The sequence below is a fragment of the Podarcis tiliguerta genome (genome assembly GCF_965153285.1).
Source record: "Podarcis tiliguerta genome assembly, chromosome: 3".
Classification (NCBI taxonomy): domain Eukaryota; kingdom Metazoa; phylum Chordata; class Lepidosauria; order Squamata; family Lacertidae; genus Podarcis; species Podarcis tiliguerta.
This window is the reverse complement of record NC_139536.1, coordinates 100,550,007-100,567,126: the sequence shown is the minus strand read 5'-3', so window position 1 is coordinate 100,567,126 and position 17,120 is coordinate 100,550,007.

The following is a 17,120-nucleotide window of genomic DNA, read 5'->3' as shown; positions in this document are numbered from 1 at the left end:
GCAATACTTTAAACGAAGTGGAAGTGCCCACTTCATGCATTACTTCAACCAGAGGCTTAGGAGTTCTCCTCTGACTGTATCAACCTCTAAGACAGCAGTTCTCAACCTGTGGGTCCCCAGATGTTGTTGGACTACAACTCCCATCATCCCTGAGCTCTGGCCTTGCTAGCTAGGGGTGATGGGAGTTGTAGTTCAACAACATCTGGGGACCCACAGGGTGAGAAAGTATATTGTAAGACAGCCAAACTAAGGCCCAGGGGCCGGATCCGGCCCAATCGCCGTCTCAAACCAGCCTGTGGACGGTCCAGGAATCAGCGTGTTTTTACATGAGTAGAATGTGTCCTTTTATTTAAAATGCATCTCTGGGTTGTCGGGCATAGGAATTCATTCATTTATTTATTTTTTCAAAATATAGTCCGGTCCCCCACAAGGTCTGAGGAATGGTGGACCGGCCCCCTGCTGAAAAAGTTTGCTGACCCCTGCTTGAAATATACTCAGAGTCGCAAAGTGATTTCATGCTCTTTATTCAGCTCCTAGTGGTGAGGAGGAGTGAATGAAAGTTCCCTCAAAGTATCTGCTTTATATACATTATTTACACAATGGGCTGCACATGATTGGCTAATTCCGGAATTCTACCGTAAGCCAATCAGGTTGTGGATTCACTTCTATCTGGAGCATGATTGGGTGGTTCCTGCCAACCAATCATACTGCTGCATTGTTCTAGGACCAATCAGACTGCTGCATTCTGAATCCTATTGTTCTAGGACCAATCAGACTGCTGCATTTTGGAGCCTATTGTTCTAGGACCAATCAGACTGCTGCAGTTTGGATCAGTACATAACACTGCTCTAAGAGTTCCTATCCACAAGCATCCTAAACAGGGGGTGAGGCAAGACCATCACCCTCTTCAGGCTTCCATGGAGGAGAATAAAGGGAAGATGAGCGAGATGAATAATCACCCAGCAATAAAAGACAATGGGAAAGGATTTACCCCAGCAATATATTTGTCAAAATTATAGATACCCAAATACAGACGGTCATTCACCCTCGCTAGATTCAACGTGCTGCCATCTGCCTTATTTCAGGGCAGATTCAAGGGAAACCACACAAGGAACGAGTCTGTCCCTGCAGCTTGATGGAGGTAGAAATGGAGGTAGAAACTGTCTCTCATGCCTTGTTACGATGTCATTTCAACGGGGACAGACGCTCGGCATTTATCACCCCTGCTATGCAAAAATCTTCAAATGAGTCCGAACTCCAATGTTTAAAATCTCTGGTAGATCCAGAGATCACGCTAAAGGTGGCCAAATTCTGTGCGATTGCCATAAAACCTAGGGAACAAGCTGTGATATCATCATGATTAAGGCTTTAAATGACACTTCAGGTTATATTTTAGTGAGTAAAGATCTATGTAATTCATATATGTAGTATATGTAATTCATATACAGTGGTACCCCGCAAGACGAATGCCTCGCAAGACGAATGCCTCGCAAAACGAAAAACTCGCTAGACGAAAGGGTTTTTCATTTTTTGAGTTGCTTCGCAAGACGAATTTCCCTATGGGCTTGCTTCGCAAGACGAAAACGTCTTGCGCCTTTTTTTTAAAACCGCCAATGCATTCCTATGGGAAACCGTCAATACACATTGGTGCTTCACAAGACGAAAAAACTCGTAGAACGAAAAAACTCACAGAACGAATTAATTTCGTCTTGCGGGGCACCACTGTATTTCAACTGCTGCTATATCTGTACTGTCCCTGTTATACCGAACTGCTAATTTAAATGTATCCCTATTGTGTTTCATGACTTCCCTGATTTTGTATGTGAGCTGGAACTGGTCTGTGACTGAAATAATAAATTCATCCTAAACAGGGAGTGCGGCAAGAGGGGTGGACCATCACCCTCTTCAGGTTTCCCTGGAGAAGAATAAAGGAAAGATGCCACAATCCCACTCCTACAATAGCCCATCCTTAGCAGGTACCACCCCATCTGCTTCTCACTTGCCCAGGATTTCTAAAAATGAAGATGTGCATGTGATCTCCCACTGATGACCTACATTATGACCTAATTTGACCGAATACCAGCCTCCTGTGTCATTCTTGTGGCCCTCCCTTCACCCTCTGTGGCCATTTAAGCGCCTGTGCCGGCAATTGGCCGTTGAGCATGATACTTGTTAAATTTGGCAGGCCTACTCATTGTTAAATGCCTTCCCAGGGCCCCCTCCGAGCATTCTCTTTATCAACCCTTCCTGGTGATTTCTGCTCATGATGGGCAGTTATACACAACCACACTTTAAACACTGTTTGTGCCTCCAAAACTTTGAGGTAGATGTTCCTCTTTGCTTCCCATCAGTGAATGCCTGTGAACTTCCAGCTAAAATCAAGCAACTTTTTATCCCTTTTTTGTTGTGCTGGTGGCACCTGCTTCTTGGGAGAAAAGCAATGACAAACCTAGACAGCATCTTAAAAAGCAGAGACATCACCTTGCCAACAAAGGTCCGTATAGTTAAAGCTATGGTTTTCCCAGTAGTGATGTATGGAAGTGAGAGCTGGACCATAAAGAAGGCTGATCGCAGAAGAATTGATGCTTTTGAATTATGGTGCTGGAGGAGACTGTTGAGAGCCCCATGGACTGCAAGAAGATCAAACCTATCCATTCTGAAGGAAATCAGCCCTGAGTGCTCACTGGAAGGACAGATCCTGAAGCTGAGGCTCCAATACTTTGGCCACCGCATAAGAAGAGAAGACTCCCTGGAAAAGACCTTGATGTTGGGAAAGATGGAGGGCACAAGGGAAAGGGGATGGCAGAGGACGAGATGGTTGGACAGTGTTCTCGAAGCTACGAACATGAGTTTGACCGAACTACGGAAGGCAGTGGAAGACAGGAAGAAGAAGAAGAAGAGAAGAGTTTGGATTTGATATCCCGCCTTTCACTCCCTTTAAGGAGTCTCAAAGCGGCTAACATTCTCCTTTCCCTTCCTCCCCCACAACAAACACTCTGTGAGGTGAGTGGGGCTGAGAGACTGTGACTGGCCCAAGGTCACCCAGCAGCTGCATGTGGAGGAGCGGAGACGCGAACCCGGTTACCCAGATTACGTGACTACCGCTCTTAACCACTACACCACACTGGAGTGCCTGGCATGCTCTGGTCCATGGGGTCACCAAGAGTCGGACACGACTAAACGACTAAACAACAACAACAAATAATAACAATAATAACAATAATTTTATTATTTATACCCCGTCCATCTGGCTGGGTTTCCCTTGCCTCTCTGGGAGGCTTACAAAATATCTAAAACATAAAAAAGCATCAAACATTAAAAACTTCCCGATACAGGGCTGCCTTTAGATGTCTTCTAAAAGTTGTATGGTTCTTTATCTCCTTGACATCCACAGGGTGGATGCCACTACTGAGAAGTCTTTCTGCCTGGTTCCCTGTAACTTTGCTTCTAGCAGTGAAGCAACCAGCAGAAGACCCTCAGAGGATGACCTCAGTATCCGGGCTAAGCGATGGGGGTGGAGATGCTCCTTCAGGTATACAGACCAAGGCTGTTTGGGGCTTTAAATGTCAGCACCTGCAGGGCAAGAGTGCCCCTCCAGAGTGCAATAACGTGGTAATGTTGAAGAAGCATTGCAGAACAACTAGCAAAGTGGAATTATGTGTGGACAGCCCAGTATAAATGCAACATGTATCAACAGCATGTTGCAGAATACACCTGCAAAAAACACCAGGCTCTTTAATTTGTTACATACACCAGAATAATTTTGGAAATACTTGTTTGACAAAATAATATGTTTTTCTGCACTAAGCATGGTGCAGAAAACAACCCTCGCTATTCATTATTCCTGATCATGTACTGCACTCCCAATTACTACTGGTAAGTTTCAGCTACATTCATGAAACTGAACCTCACAAGTGCTCCACGCTCTTTCATAAAAGCAATGAAGTACCTCTTCGTTTTCCTCACTCCAGACTGTGAAACAGGCCCCCTTCCCATACGAGAAATATTAGAAATTGTACACAGAGGCCAGGGGAATCTATAACATAGTGATGTTTTTAAAAGAGAGAGAGCAAGCAAGCAAGCAAGAAATCTTGATGTATTTTATGCAAGGTGAATTATCTTGATCTGGAACTCTGCAACTCTAACTGATTACTAATTGGGAAGGAGTTGAAAGTAAAACATAAAGAGTTCAAGGTGAAGATGAAATACTCCTTCTGGACCTTTCCATTTGTCAAAGGAAATGTCTACCAGCAAAACCTAAACTCTGGAGGCTGATTAGTATCTGTTTTAGTAATTCGTGCTGCAGCCATGTGCCGACATTCTGTTATTCGTGGCTTAAGGGAGGGGGGGAAAGCAGGCCTCTTTCATTGCAGTTGATCTCTGTACACAGGTAACTTGCAACTTCTGTAGGGGTGATGTTCCTGGCCATCACACATATAAGCAAAATTGCAAAAAGCCGGAACACACTCACCAAGAAAACTGTAAAATAATTGATTAAATTACAACTTAAAAACAAGATTAAAATACAACATTAAAACATTGAAATGCAGCCTCATTTCAGTAGGAACTCAAATCAAAAACTTTTTGGGGGATGAAAACATCAAGTCTTCACTAAGGCCAACTATCCAGACTGGTCCTACATGGGCCAGAAAAAAGCCAGGGAAGTCCCCAAATAGGAATTCCATCACAGAAAGAAAAAGGAAAGAGGGGGAGGGGATCAAGTTGATTCCAAGCCAAAGGTCAGGCGGAACAACTCTGTCTTACAGGCCCTGCGGAAAGAAATCAGATCTGCAGGGCCCTGGTCTCATGAGGCAGAGCGTTCCACCAGGACAGAGCCATCACTGAGAAGGCCCTGGCTCTGGCTCTGGTTGAGGCTAATCTGACTTCCTAAAAGAAAAGAAAAAACCCTCAGAAAATTGTAAAATAAATAAATTAATGCACAATGTCCTCCACCTCAGCACAATGCTTAGAAATCCCATGAAATCAAGCACACATTCCTTCTTACAAACGTTCTGCCAGCATACGTTCACTGTTTCACCCATGATTGGTTGCACTCAGTGCCTGTTTGATGTTGGTGATGCAATGGGCATTGCTGAAAGACTTCCAGTGTGCCGTGAGGCCAAGAACTGGATCGGCATCCATCGTGTTGATAAGCCGGGAGAAGGTGAGTTTCAGGTGTGCAACCTTGAAGCAGCGAATCACACCTTGATCCAGAGGATGGCTGAGGGAGGTTGTATTGCGGGAGAGGAAGACAACCTCAACCTCGCCGTGTACAAAGGAGTCACTTGGGATGCCCAGGAGCATAGGTACCAACTCTGGGGGGCCCTGAGGGCCCAAGCACATCTGCAGCCACAGTAGGCCCCAACAGATGCCCTGCAGAAGAGGCAGGAGTCCCTGCCCAGTTGCCACTGCCACGGTGCCAGAGAGCCAGCAGAGGCAAGGTAAAAGGTGACAATATGGCGTCATGACATGTCACATACAAGTAATGGCACAATTGATGTTGTGATGTCATGTCACTCACCACACCGCTGGGCACTCACAATACAGGGCCCAAGTCAGCACCACAGCCCAGGAGTATTATCTGCAAGAGGAACTTGGGCCTTTCATACTGTGGGCCTAATTCTGATAAAATTATCATTAACAACATTGTGTTCAATAAGAGAAGAGAAGGCTTCCATCTAGCTATAGCTCATCCATCACAGACCAAGAGCATTTGGGCTCTGTTGGTTCTCCCTCCCATATTTCCAGCAAGACTATTTTCTCTGGCTCACATCCATAAAACGAAAATATAACAAAGGATAGAGTCAAGGATGAATAATAGCTCCGAGAAGATTTAATGACAAACACATTAGCATTTTCTTTTTTATTTTACATTTCTGATTTTACCCATTTCATGTCTGCACTGTGCTAGGAGACACAATTGATTTTATATGGAGCAATAGCCCAAACCAATGACGTCTTCTGAAAACACACGCAACTTCCCCAAAGGTGCATCTTTTCAACAAACAACCCTGGTGGACTGGCTGTTTGTAAATTTTCAAAAGAGATTGAATCTTGAAGCAATCTTCTCTAACTACCTCTATTTTATTTCATTTTATTTTTAATGCTCATTTGCTCTGGCAAACCAGGAAAAAAGTTATCAGAAATACTGTCTCCTATGGGTACTTGTTGCTTTTTCCCTTGGGCAGGAGAAATTTTGATCTGGGAAATGGAGCAGGAAAAAGAGATTAATATCCGACTCTCCCAGGGCTGTGGCTCGGATCTGATTTGAGGGCCCCTGTATTCACTTTTAAACTTATGTAGATCTCTTGCTATCTTATCTAGTTGCAGCCTTAGGTTTTCAGCCTAGGAAATCATGCAAGACCACAGACGGAAAACTTTGTTTTCTTTCCGTGTCGAACCAGGAAGAGGACAGGCAGAATACTAAGAGCCCAAAGTGGCTTTGGCTAAATTCTGAAGGATATCAAGATCAGATGTGTATTTGCAGGGAGAAGAGATATTGTCCTAGTTCTCACCCAAGCTGGGATAGATTAAAGGGAGCTTTCAATCAACCTTGAATTCCCAGGAGTTTATTAGTTTGAGGTCGGGGTGACAAGTGTTAAGCAATTTCCTCTCAGATTAATTATTCCATAATTTCCTATTTATATTCTTTCACATTCCAGCGGAACATACAATCCCACCTACTCCCAACGACATGACACAGTATTTGTGTATCTTAGAAAGGGCTAAGTGGCTGAGATGTTTTGCCGCAGTTGTGAATTGGTCCTGGGCCCTTTGCTTTCTAGGTTGCGATATATATATATATATATATATATATATATATATATATATATATATATATATATATATTCTGGTGCTGAAATCATGCTGAAAAGATCTTACATGGTTTCAACGCTAGGAGATTATAACGTAAACCATTTCTACATACCATGTCTGGCAACACTTTAATATAATAGCCCAGTTAATTAATGATTAACTACAGAGAATGTTCTTATACAAGCAGAGATGACAGTCTCATTAATGCCAAGTGAGTTCATCATGATTAGCGCTATTACAATAAACACTAGAAAAGGGGCTACCTGAGATCAAATAAACTCAGAGCTCCACAATTATGTTCTTTCTCGTGCAAGAAAATCTGCTTTGGAAGTACAAATAGACCTTAAACAGATAGGGTCTGGAAAAGCAAAGTAGAATATCATTTCCTCATATATTGCTTATGCTCAAATTTGCATCTAGCAACTCTGCTGCATGTCTCAGTAACTACTTAGTATGAATACTTTATTCCGGCGTAGGTATGACCAGGACTAAACCACAGAAATTTGACACACCAAGAAACTAACTCGTAAAGCATGTTCTCCTTCATGGAGAGCACGTGTTGCGGTGGGGTCTGCTGAGCCACCCCTCTGTTACCAGGCAGGGTCTCTAAAGATGGCCTGGGGCAGTGATTGGTTCACTGGGTTGCTGGGGTAAAAGTTATGTTGCAATTTTGGTGGGAGGGGTAAAATGTTTAAATACTCTGCACACAGCCTGGAGCTTTCTCTTTGCTGTGTGCAACAGATCACCCGCCCAACCGCCCTTGAGTAAGGGGTTGTTGCATTGACCTTGCTATGCCTGTCATGGGGTCGTCTGCCATTGGGGCAGGGGCCTGGTAGGAATTTTGTCCATCTGGCTGATTGCCTGGGCCATTTGGTGTTTGCCTACTGCGTAGCAAATTGTCACAACTTGTAAGGTTGCGGTTAGGCATTGGTTATAAATTGGTGGAGGAGGGGTTAGGATAGGCTGTGCCTGCCCCTCCATGGTTGCTGCGGAAAGGGAATTCCGTTAAAGGAATCCTGGGGCTTGCCATTTTTTCGTCCAATCCCTGGAATGGGACTAGGGCCGGCAAGCCTTCGGGGAGCATGCGGATGAGAATTGAGGGTCTGTGACTCAGCTCCATTTCTCCCCGACTTGCTTTCCCCCGCACTTTCGGTGGTGCCCGGAAGTCAGTTCTGTCCCCAGGTGGGGGGACAGATAGTCTTAACCAATGCCTAAGCAACCACTCACGGTTTGTATTTGAATAAAGTTGTGGCCAAAATTATGCCAAAAACCTTAAACAAAAATTAAGTGTGCGTTGTGAGTTATTTGGGGGGTGCTTGGGGACCTCGACACGCAATTCAAGTTGCTTTGCAATGTTATTGAGCATTCTGCAGCATTAGTTTTGGTTCACATAATGGTGATGGCAGAGGTGCAACCCAGAATGCTCTGCAGTGTTGCAAGTGAGCCTGGAATCCCCACTGACCCTCTGTAATCACAGGGTCATCTGCATATCTGACAGCTCTCAAATGTGAAAGCTCCAATGGAAATGACTAGGGCTTTGGCAGGCAAGAGCCATTTCATGTGTTTAGGTAAAGTATTGAACAGGCATACTGTGAATAATAATAATAATAATAATAATAATAATAATAATAATAATTTATACCCCGCCCATCTGGCTGGATTTCCCCAGCCACTATGGGTGGCTTCCAACAGAATATTAAAATACAATAGTCTATTAAACATTAAAAGCTTCCCTAAACAGGACTGCCTTCAGATGTCTTCTGAAAGTCTGGTAGTTGTCTTTCTCTTTGACATCTGGTGGTGGTGGTGGTGGTGGTGGTGGGTGTTCCATGGGGCAGGTGCCACTACGGAGAAGGCCCTCTGCCTGGTTCCCTGTAGCTTGGCTTCTCGCAGTGAGGGAACCGCCAGAAGCCCCTTGGCACTGGACCTAAGTGTCCGGGCAGAACGGTGGGGGTGGAGACGCTCCTTCAGATATACTGGACCGAGGCAGTTTAGGGCTTTAAAGGTCAGCACCAACACTTTGAATTGTGCTCGGAAACGTACTGGGAGCCAATGTAGGTCTTTCAAGACCAGTGTTATGTGGTCTCGGCGTCCACTCCCAGTCATACCTCAAACACATATTGCTAAAATATGCAGTTACATTTGTGAGCAGGATACAATTGTTTGCAGCTCACTGTTAATTGTTCAGCAGAAAGACATCTTTATGAAGGAGTGTGGGACTAGCCATCACCTATATGTAAAGCCCCCTTTGCTTAGATGGGGAGAACAGAATAGGGGAAGGAGACTTGTCTCTACAGTGACACCCCCAAACCTGAATGGACTGGAGGGCAAACATTCTGACTTGTAGGGTCCAACATCATCACACCCTCCAAGTATCTCTGTTTTCCAGGGACAGTCTTGGATTTACATAAAATGTCCCGGTTTCTGATTTGATCTTGGAATGTCCTGTTTTTCCTTAGAACAGGCATGGCCAAACTCAGCCCTCCAGATGTTTTGGGACTACAACTCCCATCATCCCTAGCGAAAAGGACCAAGTTTGGCCATACCTGCCTTAGAACATACCTATTTTCACTGGAGAAATGTTGGAGGGTATGGAGTTATGTGACTCCCAAGCCAATGAGATAAGTAAATTTAGAAGACATCTGAAGGCAGCCCTGTATAGGGAAGTTTTTTAAAATGTTTAATGTTTCATTATGTTTTTATATATATTGTAAGCTGCTCAGAGTGACTAGGGCAATCCAGTCAGGTGGGATATTATTATTATTATTATTATTATTATTATTATTATTATTATTATTAAATAGGACATCCCTATTTTCATCAGAGAAATCTTGTAGGGTATGCTACAGCCCCCATACCACTTATGGTTTCAGCTTGAGGATTTTGACAGAGTTAATTAAACAGAAATATAAGTAAAGTAAAGTAAGTAAAAGTAAGTAAAGTAAAAATAAGTAAAGTAGTAGAAGAAGAAGAGTTTGGATTTGATATCCCGCCTTTCACTCCCTTTAAGGAGCCTCAAAGCGGCTAACATTCTCCTTTCCCTTCCTCCCCCACAACAAACACTCTGTGAGGTGAGTGGGGCTGAGAGACTTCAAAGAAGTGTGACTGGCCCAAGGTCACCCAGCAGCTGCATGTGGAGGAGCGGAGACGCGAACCCGGTTCCCCAGATTACAAGACTACCACTCTTAACCACTACACCACAAAAGCATTTATTTATTGAAGTTCTATGAACTTATATAAAGGAGTAAAACACAAGAGCAGACGTTTGATGCTGTGAATCCTCCTCTAAATAGTTGATGGAACGCTGTCTGACCTAGTTAAAGCAAGTTCTCTGAACCTTTTTGTTTTCCTAAACAAGGAAGTGGTCCTACGTCAAAGCAGGCAATAGCCCCAGCTGTCATTATTTAATCAATATCCCTACGTCATCCCTATGGGCATGTGTACACACACGGAACAGCATGTCCAAATGATGCCTTGTGCGCATAAAATCAGACGCACTGAAAACTGCGTGGTAAATTCCTGAATTTTAGCTGGGAGGTGACAGAACAATTTTGGCTTGTGCATAGTGAATTTTATGAGCCTTTGGTCATCAATTGGTTGCGCTGAACCTCACATGAACAGCAGAGGCAGAAATGGAAACCCATTCACACCTCCCACCATATGTTGCCCAGATTGGTATTGTTCAAAACAGCCCCGTGGACTCTGGTGACAGAGAGAAGTTGAGAAAGAAGTCTCTGTTTTATCTGTGAGTTTGTTTTTAAACAGAATTGCTCAATATGTACTGAAAAGGTTTCTGTCAGTCTAGCGCAACATCTCTAAGGCAACAACCAATTTACCTCCCATTGAGCAGCCTCACCCTTTAATTTAAGTTTATGATTCTTGCTTTCTTCAAAGAGACTTACTGCTGGCTTTTGAACAGCTGAGACTGTGGTCCTGCCTTATGGCATCTGGTAACATTTTCACTTGCTAGGGCCGAAATTTTTATGTTTGCTGTTTTCATCACAATCATACAGTACTTATTTAGGAAGATGTGACTTTACGTATGTGCAGAGTGCCATTGTCTCCTCTCTAAAGAAAAGCAATAATTTTCTGGGCACTTATATGGACACTGAAAGCAATTTCGTGTCAGAGGGCCCAATTTTCAGACAAGATTGACTCCATACCTCTTTACACAGAAATTAAGCTATACTACGTGACACAAGTTTCTGAATCCATGCACATCTGTTGCCAAAACTACACACACACACAAAAACATTTAAAATGTGAGGGAGATTTGCTTCCAGCTGCACACAGTTTTTAGCAGGGGCAATTAGAATAAGAACTATTATTTGATTATTGATGTAACTCTCCAGAATGTATTTTGTGTAGTTAAGTTTTTTACCTCTATCTTCAGTACATTGTATTTTATTTTATTGCTGTGGCTAGTGGCTGGTGCAAATAAAGATTCTTCTGATTCCAATTCTGCCTCTCAATAAATATATTGTTGCTGAATTCAGCACAAGGGATCCCAAGACAGGGCAGCAGACCATTTGGATACCGGGCACCATCTTGAATCAAGATGGTCGACAAAAGCATCACTTTGGCATGGCTTCTCCCATTTGGGGGCATAGATTTGGCCAACTCTCGACATATTGGTTCCAAATTTGGCAGAAAGGTTCCCGAGGTCTTTCCCACTTAAACACACATCTGAGGGATTATTTGGATTTAGAATTGGGTGAGTGGTGCAGAAAGCTGATTGGCCATCAAACAGGAGATTGGCATAATTGCCTCTGCAAGTTCAAGGAACTACAAAAGGGTTTCCCGTTGGAACAGCCTCCAGTGGACCTGTCTACCTCCAGCTGGGAATGGATGTATCAGTCTATTTCCATTCCATATCACAACATCCCCCAACACCTCTCGAAAGTACAGAATAGCCCCCAGTACTAATAGATGACATTTCTCTGTTCTGAAGGTTATATTCACACTAAAGAAATCTTCTTTAACCCTCAGTAGGAAACCCAGAAAAAAACCAACAGGAAGACACATGCATGTTTTATATGACATCCCCTTTCCAGTTTATTATACCCATGAAGTTCAGAGCACAGCTGAATATTGTTTTTGGACAAAAGAGAAAGGCTGAACTATTTTTCTGGCCTTTCTACATTTATTGCTTTATTACACATATTTTTAGTACCGTTCATCTCTGCTACTCCCCCCCCCCCCCAATTTTCCAACTTTATCTCAGCCAGTTTATAAAATCAGATCCATCCAAGAGAAAATGGCCCGAAGTTCAATTGGAATGAGTTTTAAATAAAAAAAAGATTGCGGAAAGCAGGAATTAATTCTGACACATCCTATCAGCAATTTGTGTCATCATTTGTCTCTCATTCCCCGGACAATTGAAATCAACAAAAGATAATCACTTTCAAAACTACAAAATTTCAACTGGAAAGAATTTTCTTTGCTCCCCGAGCTTTTGTTATTTTGCGGGGGTGGGGGGGGGTGGACCGTTGTAGCATCTTTAATCTTTTCACTCGTCTGCACAGTATGCGATACAGATGGGGCAGAAAAGGAAATACTTGGCTACTTTCCACTTCTGATTCAAGAAATGAGAAACAAAAGAAAATTGAAAGCAAACCCACCAAACATGCAAGACTCAAATGAAAAGGAACATTTTTATTACATGGCGGCTGGCTTGTGCATTTGGTGTTATTTGTACAATGGTAAGGAGGTCTATAAGCCAGAACCTGTTAGGCATTATCCGTAGATTTGAAAGAGGAAAGACCCCAAAATTGAACAAAGCAAAAGCTATAAGACACAATTAATTTAAGCTGCCATACACTGTACACAAACTGATTTTATCCTAGCCAGAGGCCCGCCGCCAAAAATGTGGCTGGTTGTTTCAAATAAATATGTGACCTTCAGACTTCTTCACTTCTGCAGGTCCTGACCATATGCATGTCTCCAGTCTAACCCTCATTTCTCATGGTTTTGCTTTTCCTCTATATGGAAGACAGTGAATGTGATTGCAGGCATGGGATGGTCTCCTGTGACCTGGAAAGGAGGTGGGAACTAAGTTCCCGCAGGAGGAGTGTGCGCCTCCAGGCCAGGAGAGGCGAGTCACCTGAGGATCAGGGCCACCCTGTGCCTCGGGGCAGATAAAAGCCAGCCAGCCTCAGTCCCAAGTTGTGGGAGTAACTTCGTTGATTGTCAGTTCCTGCCTGAACCCTGTCCTGCTATCCTGCCGGAGCTCCTGACCTCACCTGACTACCTGCCCTGCATCTAGCTTCAGCTTCTTCGGACTGCCTCCGTACTGCACCTTTGACCTCAGACTGGACTCAGACCTTGCCTCTTGGTTAGCCCACGGGACCAGCACAATATGGGGGGCATTCCTACTGGCAACCCCTGTCATAAAATATGGCAATGGCCCAAAGCTAGAGCTTTTTGGAAAAAAAGGATTAGACAAGTTCACAGTTTAGTAATAGTGCTTGTGATTATTAGCCAGGATAATGGAACTTGCATGCAAAGGGGATGGCTACATACACACTATATATTTGTTGCTGGAAATTGTAGTTCATCGAGAGGTAAACTACAGTTTTCATGATTATTTGGGGGAAGTAATGTGCTTTAACTGTATGATGTATATTCTTTGCCATACAAGATGATGGAGACAAAAAACACAGATCAGCGTTGACTTTATTCTCTGCTTGTGAGTTTTCAGAGGCATTTCATCACAGCTGGAAACAGAACGCAGGCCTGCATGAACCTTGGTCTGATCCAAAATCTTACATACCGTATGTTTTGCTCTATAAGACTCACTTTTTCCCTCCTAAAAAGTAAGGGGAAATGTGTGTGCGTCTTATGGAGCGAATGCAGGCTGCACAGCTATCACAGAAGCCAGAACAGCAAGAGGGATTGCTGCTTTCACTGCGCAGCGATCCCTCTTGCTGTTCTGGCTTCTGGGATTCAGAATATATTTTTTTTCTTGTTTTCCTCCTCCAAAAACTAGGTGCGTCTTATGACCTGGTGCGTCTTATACGGTGAAAAATACGGTACTTAGGAAGATTTTAAAAACCAACTGGCATGGCAGAGGATAAATTTGGTTTCTGCATACAGTGGTGCCTCGCAAGACGAAATTAATTTGTTCTGCGAGTTTTTTCGTCTTGCAAAGCACGGTTTCCCATAGGAAATGCATTGACGGTTTCCCATAGGAATGCATTGACGGTTTTAAGAAAAAGGCGCAAGACGTTTTCGTCTTGCGAAGCAAGCCCATAGGGAAATTCGTCTTGGGAAGCAACTCAAAAAACTCTTTCGTCTTGCGAGTTTTTCGTCTTGCGAGGTACCACTGTATTTGGAATTGGCAAGCCTGAATTGTCATGAATTCTGCGTCTTTCTAGCATAATTGACAATCTGATATAGTTTCAGCAATTATCCAATACAAATATTTCCTTTTAAAAAGGGGGTGGGATCTCAAGACCTATATCTTGTTTATTAGAACAAAAGCAGCTGAAAAAGCATTCTCCCACATTTTTTCCCGTTAGAGTAACACTTATATTGCTATTGAAATGACTCTGGGGTTGCTTCTGGGTCATGTGGCCAGCATGACTAAGCCGCTTCTGGTGAACCAGAGCAGCACATAGAAGCACCGTTTACTTTCCCGCCGGAGTGGTACCTATTTATCTACTTGCACTTTGACGTGCTTTCGAACTGCTAGGTTGGCAGGAGCAGGGACCGAGCAATGGGAGCTCACCCCGTCGCGGGGATTCAAACCACTGACCTTCTGATCGGCAAGATAACCCACAGTGCCACCCACGTCCCTTTTTGCTCAGAGAAGGTGCACCAAAATTAACACACCTAGCTTAGCCATGTTCATTCATTTTAATGGGCCTGCTCAGAGTAAGAAGTAGTTGAATGACCTGTGTTATGTTCACGCCCATTCAAAGAATGCATAAGCAGGGCTTCTGTTGCCACAATAATGAGTACTAGCTTTCGGGGAAAGAGTAAGCAATCCCTTCCTGTTTTGATTCTGCTGCAACAAACACAGGAGGTATTTGCTTGTGTTAACAAATAAGAACTTTGGCCAAACAAATACTATTTACAGTTCACAGGGATCTTTCACAAACACAACAAATAAGAAAGGTAAAGGTAAAGGACCCCTGGACAGTTAAGTCCAGTCAAAGGCGACTATGGGGCATGGCACTCATCTCGCTTTCAGGCCAAGGGAGACATTGTTTGTCCACACAGCTTTCCAGGTCATGACTAGAAGACTAGAAGAATGACAAGAAGGAGGAGGAGGAGAAGTTTGGATTTGATATCCCGCTTTATCACTACCCGAAGGAGTCTCAAAGCGGCTAACATTCTCCTTTCCCTTCCTCCCCCACAACAAACACTCTGTGAGGTGAGTGGGACTGAGAGACTTCAGAGAAGTGTGACTAGCCCAAGGTCACCCAGCAGCTGCATATGGAGGAGCGGGGATGCGAACCTGGTTCACCAGATTACGAGTCTACTGCTCTTAACCACTACACCACACTGGCTCTCCGCCTTCTGGCTGACTAAACCGCTTCTGGCACAATGGGACACCGTCATGAGTGCTAAAATGCTGTTTACCTTCCCGCTGCAGAGGTACCTATTTATCTACTTGCACTGGCATGTTTTCTTTCAAACTGCTAGGTTGTCAGGAGCTGGGACAGAGCAATGGGAGCTCACCCTGTCACGGAAATTCGAACTGCTGACCATCTAATCAGCAAGCCCAGGAGGCTCAGTGGTTTAGACCACAATGCCACCAACAAATACTGCTGCCCTCGCTGTGCCAAATTTCTGATTATTAGTAGGGGAAGAGGCTCCCGGGTACCATACAGGCTGTCCCTTCTTCCCTCACCTCTGTGACGCAGGACATACTGCAAGTCGCTTTGCTATATTCCTTGAGTTGCAACTAGCCTAGGCATTAAAATACTGGGCAGATGGGAATCCTGAGCATGAACAGCTGACTTTTTCTTATTATTTGGAAACCAAAATGCTTGAGGCTTGGAATTTGGGGGTGCCTAGCATCTATAAACTCTCCTCATTTGTGCTTTCCAGCCTATCTTTTTAATGCACATCGTTGTTCTTTCAGGCACAATGATGACTGGGCTCTGAAAGCAGTGGAAACAGAACTGTACACATCAAGCAAGATAGTTAGACACAAGAAGCAGTCATTAGACTCTGGCATTCATAATACTTGTTGTTTTAGAAGCTCACTTGGCAAGGATGGAGCTGGGGAGGGAGGTATAGGGGAACTACCTAGATTTTTGACAGCCTCTTAATTTAAAAAGCACGGAAGTCTCCACCATTTCACAAACCAGGGAGTAATTTTCATAATTACAGTTGTGCACAGAAACATGCATATAGATGTGGTGGCTCTTTACAACCAACTTGCGGGGGCTCCACTTACATTGCCTACGTCCCCTTGCAGCGAACGAGGCCAAAAAAGGAGTGATGAGGAATGCTTTTGCTACCAAAGCTGATTATCTCAGCAGATAATACTGCCAAACTGCCATCATTAGCAGGAGAAAAATGCCACTTATTGGTTCTTATATGGTTTCCAGAAGTAACTATGCTCCCAAGCTTATTAATATATATTTTTTTGCTAAGACTTTATGATATTCTCAACAGCGGGGGGTTCTGTGAATGTGAATTTTTGGCAGCCCTGTCAGTCCTGCAGAAACTCATATATCCATACATGTTACCCCCTATTTTATCCCACAATGCACTTTGTCCAGAAAATGCAAAGCCATTTAAGTCTTTGGACTTCTGTGATCACTCAGTGTCTGCCTCGTCCATTTACGTTCAGGCAGGCCAACTGGATTAAAAGAGGACAGTTTACCCTAGATTCCTTTCATTCCGGATCATATCTTCTGGAGGTCTTTTCACCTCTGCATCTGTTACATCTTCCTGCCTCTGAGCGTTAGTGTGACTTGGTTGTAGAGAAGGATTTTAGTCTTTCCCTAATCCAATCTTCTACTGAGTTCCCACCAGCTGTAATTCACTGTGGCCTTGTCTGCAACACCGAGGCCAAAGAGAAACAGTGGTGTGCTAGGTGTGCTATACTGAGCAATTATTTCCTTCAGAACGGCACACTGTCTTATACCTCCCGTTGCTCAGTCCCTGCTCCTGCCAACCTAGCAGTTCGAAAGCACGTCAAAGTGCAAGTAGATAAATAGGTACCACTCCAGCGGGAAGGTAAACGGCATTTCCATGTGCTGCTCTGGTTCACCAGAAGTGGCTTAGTCATGCTGGCCACATGACCCGGAAGCTGTACACTGGCTTCCTAGGCCAATAAAGTGAGA